This window comes from Cherax quadricarinatus, chromosome 98 (genome assembly GCF_038502225.1).
Source record: "Cherax quadricarinatus isolate ZL_2023a chromosome 98, ASM3850222v1, whole genome shotgun sequence".
Lineage (NCBI taxonomy): Eukaryota > Metazoa > Arthropoda > Malacostraca > Decapoda > Parastacidae > Cherax > Cherax quadricarinatus.
This window is the reverse complement of record NC_091389.1, coordinates 4,209,385-4,220,793: the sequence shown is the minus strand read 5'-3', so window position 1 is coordinate 4,220,793 and position 11,409 is coordinate 4,209,385.

Genomic DNA, 11,409 nt, shown 5'->3' with positions numbered 1-11,409 from the left:
ATCTCACCTATGGAATTTGTGCATGGGGCTCAACAACAATTAACCATCTCAGACCACTAATTACCCAACAAAAGGCTGCAGTTAGAATGATAAATTCTCACTACAGGCAACACACTCCACCAATATTCAAAACACTCAACCTACTCACCATACAAAACATCCATACTTATTACTGCACCTATTACATACATAGAACACTTAACTCTGATATTAACCCTCCCCTCAAACATCTCCTTGCCAACCTCAACAGAACACATGACCATAACACAAGGCACAGATCACTCTTTGATGTTCCTCGTGTCCATCTCACGCTATGCAAAAACTCAATGCACATAAAAGGCCCTAAAATCTGGAATTCATTACCTGTAAATATAAAATAAACACTACCTGTTTATAAATTCAAGTCTCTTCTCAAAGATCACTTACTCACTCAAAACCAAATAAATACTGAATAACTGAACCTTATAAATTGTATATCCTAAATGTTACTCACAATTATATCACACAAATGTTAAACCTAAAACCCAATCTAACTTTATTATTTTTTTAAATACACTACCTAACAGAATACTCCATTCTACAGAATGTACAGCAATGCATGCAACCATATGACCTGTCTTTGTAATACTCATTTGTGCTTTATAGTTATCTGTTTACATTAATGTTTTATCACTGATTTCATCATTGCTTAGTTAATCTTAAGTTAATTTTAAGCCAGCCCGTAATGCTATGCAAATAAGTGGCTTTGGCATGCTGCTCTTACCTGTATTTTTTTGTACCTCTGTATGTATGCTCAAATTACTAAATAAATAAATAAATAAATAAATAAACATTCACTTCTTCCATACTCCTCCTCCCCAATTTGATATCCAATTTTTCTTTATCTAAATCATTTGATACCCTCATCACCTTACTCTTTTCTATGTTCACTTTCAATATCATCAGAATGTAAAGTTGGGAAGCACTTGTATTCCACTTTATAGAAATAAAGTTTGTTTATTACAGACCGGGCTGTGGGGGCGTCGACTCCTGAAACCCCCTAAAGGTATACTCCTCTGTAGGAGCCAACGATGACGATCTCACTGAATTTCACCAATTACAAGAGTTATGGAGGCTGCAAGAGTCCTCCAGCTGTCAGAACACAAATATACCACAGGCACTGTACAAAGACGAGAAAAAGCTACTGTTCTTCCCATGCTTCAAAATTTAAATTCAAATTTTTATTTCTTTTATGCGGCACAAAATAATGTAGTTTACATGTAATAAAACATTGTTAGACACAAAAGAAAGCACTTGTATGCTATGCATTTTGGGCAAACTAATCCTAATGCTTAAAGACTACTTCAGAATACAGTGGTACCTCGAGTTACGAACTTAATTCGTTCCAGAAGGCTGTTCAAGTGCCGATACCGAACGAATTTGTTCCAATAAGGAATAATATAAATTAGTCTGTTTCAGACCCCCAAAAATGCACTTACAAAAATACTTACAAAAATACACTTACAGCAGACCCTTGGTTTTCATCGATCTTAGTTATCGCTGATTTTGGTTTGGGCCGACTTTTTTCGTTGATTTTTGGCTTTAGTTTTCGTCGATTACCTCCGTTTTCATCGATAGTATGGAACCTGTCCAGTCCCCAGAGTGCAGACAAAGCCGCCTCCCGCACGCACTCTCAGCCAGTGTAGCGTTATTTCTTGGTCAGTGAACATATCCTGCCAGGTCATACAAAACATTTCATGATAATCCACCGTTTTTGCCACTTGTTTATCATGTGTGACTCCTAAATAAGCAACCATGGCCCCAAAGAAAGCCCCTAGTGCCAGTGCTTTAGTAAAGAAAGTAAGGAACACCGTAGAACTGAAAAAAGAAATCCTAAGAAAATATGATAGTGGCATACGCATTGCTGAACTCGACAGGATGTACGGGAAGTCGCCATCAACAATCAGCTTTAGTGTGACAAAGAGAAAAGAAGTCATGGAAGCTGATGTTGTGAAAGGGGTGAATGCAATAACCAAACAGAGATCCCAAACAATTGAAGAAGTGGAGAAATTGTTGTTAGTGTGGATCAGAGAGAAAAAGCAGGAGATAGTGTTGTGAAGTCAACTATTTGTGAATAGGCAAGAGAGTTACATGATGACCTCTTAAAGAAAGTGCCTGAAACAAGTGCTGATGTAGGTGAATTTAAGACCAGCAAAAACTGGTTTGAAAATTTCAAGTGAAGTGGCATACAGAGTGTTGTAAAGCACAGCGAGGGTGCCAGTTCAGATGAACAAGCGGTTGAAAAATTCGTGCGGGAATTCAAATGTTATGTAGAGTCTGAAAAATTCCAACCCCAACAAGTGTTCCATTGTGATGAAACAGACCTCTTTTGGAAGAAAATGCCAAAGAGTGGACTAAAGAGCATTCATTAGTGGAGGAACATCACCCTGAGAAAGCTGTTGCAATCTGTGCTGGTGACTTTTACAATGACAATGCCATGTCCCATTTTAGGCAAATCTTAAAGAGACGCCAGAAACAAGACCTATCTGGATAGATATCTTGTGCGACAGGGATCTAATGACTCTAAAGCTGGTCCTAGTGACAGTAAAAAGCAAAGGAGGAAAGAGACCCCCAGATAAGGACTTGGTACCTAGTCCTTATGGAGGGGGATTCCCCTCCCAAACAATAACCTATCTTCCCTCTCCCTTCCTCCCTGCCTTCCTTCCAGCAACAACAGCCTTCAATGAAGGTAAGTGCCATGTTTAACCCTTTGACTGTTTTGGTCGTATATATACGTCTTACGAGCCACCGTGTTTGACGTATATAAACTCATAAATTCTAGCGGCTTCAAATCAAGTAGGAGAAAGCTGGTAGGCCCACATGTGAGAGAATGGGTCTGTGTGGTCAGTGTGCACCATCTAAAAAATATCCTTCAGCACGCAGTACATAATGAGAACATAAAACTCCGACCATTTTTTTTAATTAAAATGCCGACTTTGTGGTCTATTTTTGTATAGTATTTATTGATGTATTCTTGTTTTCTTGGTCTCATTTGATAAAATGGAAAACATATTATAGAAATACAGGTGATTTTGATTGGTTTTACTATGAAAAGAACCTTGAAATGGAGCTCAAAGTAGGGAAAATGTTTGAATTTTGCCGATGTTCAAAAGTAAACAAATGATGTCATTTTCCAATAAATGTCCAAGTAGCCATTCTGATTTGCAGTCATGAATGGGTTGACATTATTTATACAATTGTTACAATATTGCAGTAGTCTGCATAACAGTAAATCCTCTATTTTTTGCTTGAATAAAAATTTAAAATAGAAAGCAAGAGTAATATCAGAGGGGCCTGGAGACATGACTGATGAACAAAGAAAATGTTATTTTACAGGGTGGATAGGGGAGCAATGTGGCAGATGTTGCAAGTGTATGGTCAAGGAGGTAGGTTACTGAAAGCAGTGAAGAGTTTTTGCGAGGATAGTGAGGCTTAAGTTAGAGTATGTAGAAAAGAGGGAAATTTTTTCCCAGTAAAAGTAGGCCTTAGACAAGGATGTGTGATGTCACCGTGGTTGTTTAATATATTTATAGATGGGGTTGTAAGAGAAGTAAATGCGAGGGTCTTGGCAAGAGGCATGGAGTTAAAAGATAAAGAATCACACACAGGGTGGGAGTTGTCACAGAGCCAGGAATGTCTGCATTGTTCATTCTTGACCCTATTTTGAAATTGTCATATTTTTTAATTTTTGTGAAATTGGCCAAATTGTAAATTTCTGACCATATTATTATTATTATTATTATTATTATTATTATTATTATAAACCTCTACCTTAACTATTTCACATTAGTATTAAAATTAAATATAAATTTTAATAAAAGTTAACCACTGTTATCTTGTCTAGATTTGAGTAGTTATTATGTACTAGGATCAGTCTGCCCAAAATGTCCCGGCATGATAGCGACTTTCTTTGTACTTAGCAAACCAAAATTGTAATTACACACTAACCTTTGCAAAGAAATAAATCTTTCTAAAATATTCCTTCTTTTTTTTGGGTTACCCAAGCTTAGTGGTAAATGGCCAATGTGTCAATAAAAAAAAAATTGAAACATTAATCAGAAAAGTTATTTGCTTGTACAATAGGTTTTTTTTAACGTTATCTGACTTGAAAAAGAGATGACGTACAGTGAAACAATGTCTCATCTGACTTGAAAAAGAGGTGACGTACAGTGAAACAATGTCTCATCTGACTTGAAAAAGAGGTGACGTACAGTGAAACAATGTCTTATCTGACTTGAAAAAGAGATGACGTACAGTGAAACAATGTCTTATCTGACTTGAAAAAGAGATGACGTACAGTGAAACAATGTCTTATCTGACTTGAAAAAGAGATGACGTACAGTGAAACAATGTCTTATCTGACTTGAAAAAGAGATGACGTACAGTGAAACAATGTCTTATCTGACTTGAAAAAGAGGTGACGTACAGTGAAACAATGTCTCATCTGACTTGAAAAAGAGGTGACGTACAGTGAAACAATGTCTTATCTGACTTGAAAAAGAGGTGACGTACAGTGAAACAATGTCTCATCTGACTTGAAAAAGAGGTGACGTACAGTGAAACAATGTCTTATCTGACTTGAAAAAGAGGTGACGTACAGTGAAACAATGTCTTATCTGACTTGAAAAAGAGGTGACGTACAATGAAACAATGTCTTATCTGACTTGAAAAAGAGATGACGTACAGTGAAACAATGTCTTATCTGACTTGAAAAAAGAGATGACGTACAGTGAAACAATGTCTTATCTGACTTGAAAAAAGAGATGACATACAGTGAAACAATGTCTTATGCAACCCTTGCATAGAGTCCACACCTGGTCATGTAGACACTCAATATAAGTCCAAAGGTTAGTAATTAAATTTTTTCTTCTTGTTGTGTAAAATGCAATATACCGCTCTTCATTAACCCTTTGACTGTTTTGGTCGTATATATACGTCTTACGAGCCAGTGTTTCAGATGTATTAATACGCATAAATTCTAGCGGCTTCAAATCAAGCAGGAGAAAGCTGGTAGGCCCACATGTGAGAGAATGGGTTTGTGTGGTCAGTGTGCACCACATAAAAATAAAATCCTGCAGCACACAGTGCATAATGAAGAAAAAAAACTTTTTTTTTTAATTAAAACACCGACTTTGAGGTGTATTTTTGTATAGTATTTATCACTGTACTCTCGTTTTCATGGTCTCACGTGATAGAACTGAAAACATATTACAGAAATAGAGATGATTTTGATTAGTTTCACGATGAAAACAACCTTGAAATTGAGCTCAAAGTAGCGGAAATGTTTGATTTTTACCAATGTTCAGGAGTAAGCAAATCACACCACACGTCCAATACACGTCAACTGGGGAGTCTAATATTCTTTCACTAGTGCACTGATATTATTTATACCATTTTAACAATAATGCGGTAGTCTGCATAACAGTAAATTTTGTATTTTTTGTATGAATAAAAAATCAAAATAGAAAGCAATAGTAATATAAGAGGGGCCTAGAGATGTGACTGATGAACAGAGGATATGTTATTTTAGTGCCAAGAATGTCTACATTGTTTATTCTGGACCCTATTTTGAAATCGGCATCTTTTTTAATTTGTGTGAAATTGGCCAAATTGCCAATTTCTGACCACTTTATTGGGTAGTTCCAATCAGTAAATGGGCAGTTTCTTGTACTCAACTGATAGAAAAAATGGAGTTCTAAAGAAATAGCTATGAGTTTGGTCAACTGGAACAACAGAATTGGCCAAAAACAGGGCTCAAAATCGGTGAAATCGCCGATGCGTATATGTCGCCGAGACCACTAACTTCACAGGAGCGTAATTCCGTGAGTTTTCGACCAAATTTCGTACTTTTGGTGTCATTACCACCGGGAAAAGTTTCTCTATCATTTCAACAAAAAATATTTTTTTTTTTTTCCAAAAATTTTGCGACACAGAATGACAGTTTCAGAAAGGGGCTTGCGACAGTCAAAGGCTCTTGATCCAAGGCACCGGACAATGCCTGCTCCCTTGTCTCAAACCTGAATGCCTCCCACTCTCCATGTGCTACAGGAAATACCTTGATATACCTTTGATTAGTTTCACGAGATTTTGTACTCCCACACATCAGCCTCGGGCCTACAGGCTTAACACCCTTGATTAAAGTTAATAATAATTTGTACAGTGAGACCTGGCTATAAGCTCTTCCTCACTATCATTTCACTATATCTATAATAAGTTTTCAACTTACAATCACACTGGGGGCATATATAACAAAAGGCACAATACAGTGTGACTTTGTAAATGGTCCAAATCGGACCGAAACATTGTCGTAAGCTCCTCTTTTCTATGTGCAGATTATTTGTGTAACACTGGGGACCTTTTGAATTGTGTATAATGATATGATACACAATACCGAAGAGTCTCAACACTTTTGTAAGTCAAGGACATACCTTGAGAGGGTTTTGGAGGTAAAAGTTCCCGGGGCGCAGTTTGTGACCAGGCCTCATGGTGGATCAGGGCCACATGCAACCCGACGTATGAACCACAGTCCGGTTGGTCAGATACTGACTTTAGGTGCCTGTCCAGCACCTTCTTGAAGACAGTCAGGGGTCTATTGGTAATCCCCCTTAGGTATGCTGGGAGGCAGTTGAACAGTCTTGGGCCCCTGACACTTACTACATAAATTTTTCCTACACGATCAGTAAAGTCACAAAACTGAGTAAGGATAACCACAATAAAGTAACCGGAGATGACATGACTGGAGATTACTACACATCATGAAAGTGGTACATGTCTAACATGTCTACCATATACAGTACTAGTAAGTGTACAGGTACATACAAGTACAATTAACAATTCTGGTAATTTACACATATGATACTAGGTATGATAATTGTACTTGTGTACCTGTACCTGAAAAAACTTACCATTACTAGTAAATAGTCTCTATATAAACACTTCAGTTACTTGTAAAATAAAATGAACTTACCTGCGGCGTGATCTTATCTCTAGTGATCCTGTAATATAGTGATCTTGTAATACAGTGATCTTGTAATATAGCAGTTTAAAGCTTTGCTATCCAGACCTGTAACAAATAAATGAAAAAATATTAATTTACTAAAATATAATATACGTACGTAGTTCATTGTAGTGACATTTATTTTCCATGGCATCACATAACTTTATATGTTTGACTCGACTCACGAAATCGTAATGACACAACTGCAAGCAAACCATACCGCAAGTGAGGTTTGAACCCGCGGTCAGAGAGTCTCATAACTCCAGACCGCGCACTAGCCACTGGGCTAGCTAGCTTAATATGTTTCTGTCATACAGAGAAAAGCCCATGGTAATGCAAAGCATTTCAGGCTTAATATTAAAAATAATAATAATATCTTCATTTATTACAAGTTCAAGGTATACATGTACAGGGCCAGATTAAGAAGTCTCCGGGCCCTAGGCTATTCAGATTGGCGGGGCCCCTTTGAGTTACAGATAAGCGAAGCGACCCCTTCCACCTTGGGGGTGGGGGGTGGGGGTCGGTGTGAGCCTGTTTAAGGTCTAATTAAATACATTCTGGCTATTTAGATTAAATTTAATAGGGAAAGTACATCAAGACAACCAAAACCATTTACCAACAGCCATTATAACTATCTTGTTAAATCATGCATTTTAAAGAGAATAAACTCAAGAGAGCATAGTATTACTAGATTAGGCTATTAAAGTAGTGACCGCGGGGCCCCCAAATGCGCGGGGCCCTAGGCAAATGCCTAGTTTGCCTATGCGGTAATCTGGCCCTGTACATGTACAAGGTATACATGTGCAAGGTATACATGTACAAGGTATACATGTGCAAGGTATACATGTACAAGGTATACATGTACAAGGTATACAGAACATAGTTGACATCAATGACATACTACTATGTAGAAAGTACCTTGTTATGCTGAGCATTCCCCACAAATTATGTCAGTTTTGTCCCAGGATGTGACCCAGACCAGGCCACTAACACCCAGGATGTGACCCACACCAGTCCACTAACACCCAGGATGTGACCCACACCAGTCCACTAACACCCAGGATGTGACCCACACCAGTCCACTAACACCCATGATGTAACCCACACCAGTCCACTAACACCCAGGATGTGACCCACACCAGTCCACTAACACCCAGGATGTGACCCACACCAGTCCACTAACACCCAGGATGTGACCCACACCAGTCCACTAACACCCAGGATGTGACCCACACCAGTCCACTAACACCCAGGATGTGACCCATACCAGTCCACTAACACCCAGGATGTGACCCACACCAGTCCACTAACACCCAGGATGTGACCCACACCAGTCCACTAACACCCAGGATGTGACCCACACCAGTCCACTAACACCCAGGATGTAACCCACACCAGTCCACTAACACCCAGGATGTGACCCACACCAGTCCACTAACACCCAGGATGTGACACACACCAGTCCACTAACACCCAGGATGTGACCCACACCAGTCCACTAACACCCAGGATGTGACCCACACCAGTCCACTAACACCCAGGATGTGACCCACACCAGTCCACTAATACCCAGGATGTGACCCACACCAGTCCACTAACACCCAGGATGTGACCCACACCAGTCCACTAACACCCAGGATGTGACCCACACCAGTCCACTAACACCCAGGATGTGACCCACACCAGTCCACTAACACCCAGGATGTGACCCACACCAGTCCACTAACACCCAGGATGTGACCCACACCAGTCCACTAACACCCAGGATGTGACCCACACCAGTCCACTAACACCCAGGATGTGACCCACACCAGTCCACTAACACCCAGGATGCCACCCACACCAGTCCACTAACACCCAGGTACCCATTTTTACCGATGGGTGGACATAGACAACTGGTGGCAGGAAACATACCCAATGTTTCCACCCTCGCAGGGAATCAAACCCAAATCCTCACTGTATGAAGCAAAAGCTTTTGCCACCAGTCGATGAGACACTGTACAGTAACTAGCTACAGAATAGGAATACACATTAAATAAATGCTTATGAGAACTAAATTTATAAAAAATCAGAAGTACTGTTATTATGTATGGTAATACAATGGTACCATGAGTTTCGAACAGCTCCCAACTTGAACAATTATGTAAGTATATGTATTTATGTAAGTGCTTTTGTAAGTGCATTTTTGGGGGTCTGAAACGGATTAATCTCATTTACAGTATTCTTATGGGAACAAATTCGTTGGGTAACGGCACTCAAACAGCCTTCTGGAACGAATTATGGCTGAAACTCGAGGTACCACTGTAACTTGATTGTTTCACAGCATCACTGGTATATAATACAGCCTCTCCTCACTTAACAACGGGGTTCCGTTCCTAAGAGTAGATTGGTAAGCGAATTAGTCGTTAAACGAGGAGCATACTATACTGACAGTGGGTCTGTGTCAACCATCTTTGATATATTTTTTTAATGTCACCTTTGCACCATCTATAACATTTCTGGGATATTTTTAAATGTTTATACAATAGTGTAATGTATATTGTAATAAACAGAATAGCGGAAATCAGCTTTAATATACATTATTTTGGTTTGCATACTGGTTGGAGAACTGGTCGTAAGTCCGAGAGGTCGGTAAACGAGTACATCGCTAAGCGAGGAGAGGCTGTGCTCATAAGTCGAAGAATTAAGATAAATGTGCAATAACTGTGTACAGGCATAATCGGTTAATACAGTGCTTGGTTTAGAGGACTTCAGTAATATGGTGCCTTTCAGTTATACAGTGGACCCCCGGTTAACGATATTTTTTCACTCCAGAAGTATGTTCAGGTGCCAGTACTGACCGAATTTGTTCCCGTAAGGAATATTGTGAAGTAGATTAGTCCATTTCAGACCCCCAAACATACACGTACAAACGCACTTACATAAATACACTTACATAATTGGTCGCATTCGGAGGTGATCGTTATGTGGGGGTCCACTGTATTTATATTTATTGTTTTCAGTGCTTGTCTTGCTCTTAAGATAATTTTCAACAATTTTCAAAGTTTTTGCATTTAGTCTGGAACCTAACCTGCTGTATTAGTGGCATATGCTTGTATTTTTACTATTTAAAAGTTTTGCCAAACAATGACATAAACATCAGACTGATACCAAGTTGTTCCACATGTTTATTTCTTCAGTTCCTGTCTGTGACAGTAAATACGGAGACATGAAATTTTAGCACAATGAAAATATAAATAATAACTCCTGCATAGGCTTCAATATTTGGCTGGCTTATGTAAGTGTGTAATGATTGGAGTTATTTTTTAGTTTAATAACTTCATGGGGAAGTGGAACAAAATTCTTCCTCCGTAAGCCATGCGTGTCGTAAGAGGCGATTAAAATGCCGGAAGCAAGGGGCTAGTAACCCCTTCTCCTGTATATATTACTAAATTTAAAAGGCGAAACCTTCATTTTTCCTTTTGGGCCGCCCCGCCTCGGTGGGATACGGCCGGTACGTTGAAAGAAAGAACTTCATTAAGCACCCCATACTCATCCTGTGGGTGGAAGTCAAAAGATTACAGAGGCACAGGGACTGGGCCACAATGTTTTGATAGCCACAATGTTTTGATAGACACAAATAGAGTGGAACCTCAAATATTGAACTGCTCCCAACTCAACCAATTATGTAAGTGTATTTTTGTAAGTGCTTTTATAAGTGTATTTTTGAGGGTCTGAAATGGACTAATCTAATTTACATTATTCCTGATGGGAATAAATTCATTCGGTAAAGGCACTTGAACAGCCTTCTTGACTGAAGAAAGTTCGATATTTGAGGTTCCACTGTAGTTCATTACCACTGTAACGAACTATTTGTGTCTATGTCCAATTACAATCGTAATGAGTTATTTATGCAGATATTAATTAGGATATACACACACACACATACATATAAGTTTAAGTGGTAAAGCATTATTTACTGTGAGCAAAGTCAGGGTATTTTTCCAGAATGGTTTGTAATATTCCACTGTGGTTAAAATACTACTTTTCACTCTAGTACATAATGACGCAAGGTGTGACAATTATCCATCTGGCAAAGTTTACATTTCGTTTGGTCTACATCTGGTGGTGGTGATTTAACCTGCCAAAGATACTTGTAACCCAGCCGGAGCCGGGCGGTAGTGACATCCAAGAGTCTGCTTATTTTGTTGGATGCACCATAGACATGTGGCTCCTCCTGCATGATAGAATGATGATAGATGGACTGACTTGTGTCAGTCTCCCTAAGTCTTAAGTCAAAGATGTTCAGTTGGAGTTCTTTCGTATTATTGTTCTCAAACTGCTAACAGCTTAAGATCATAATCTCCCTCTCTGAAGGCATACGATTTTGCCAA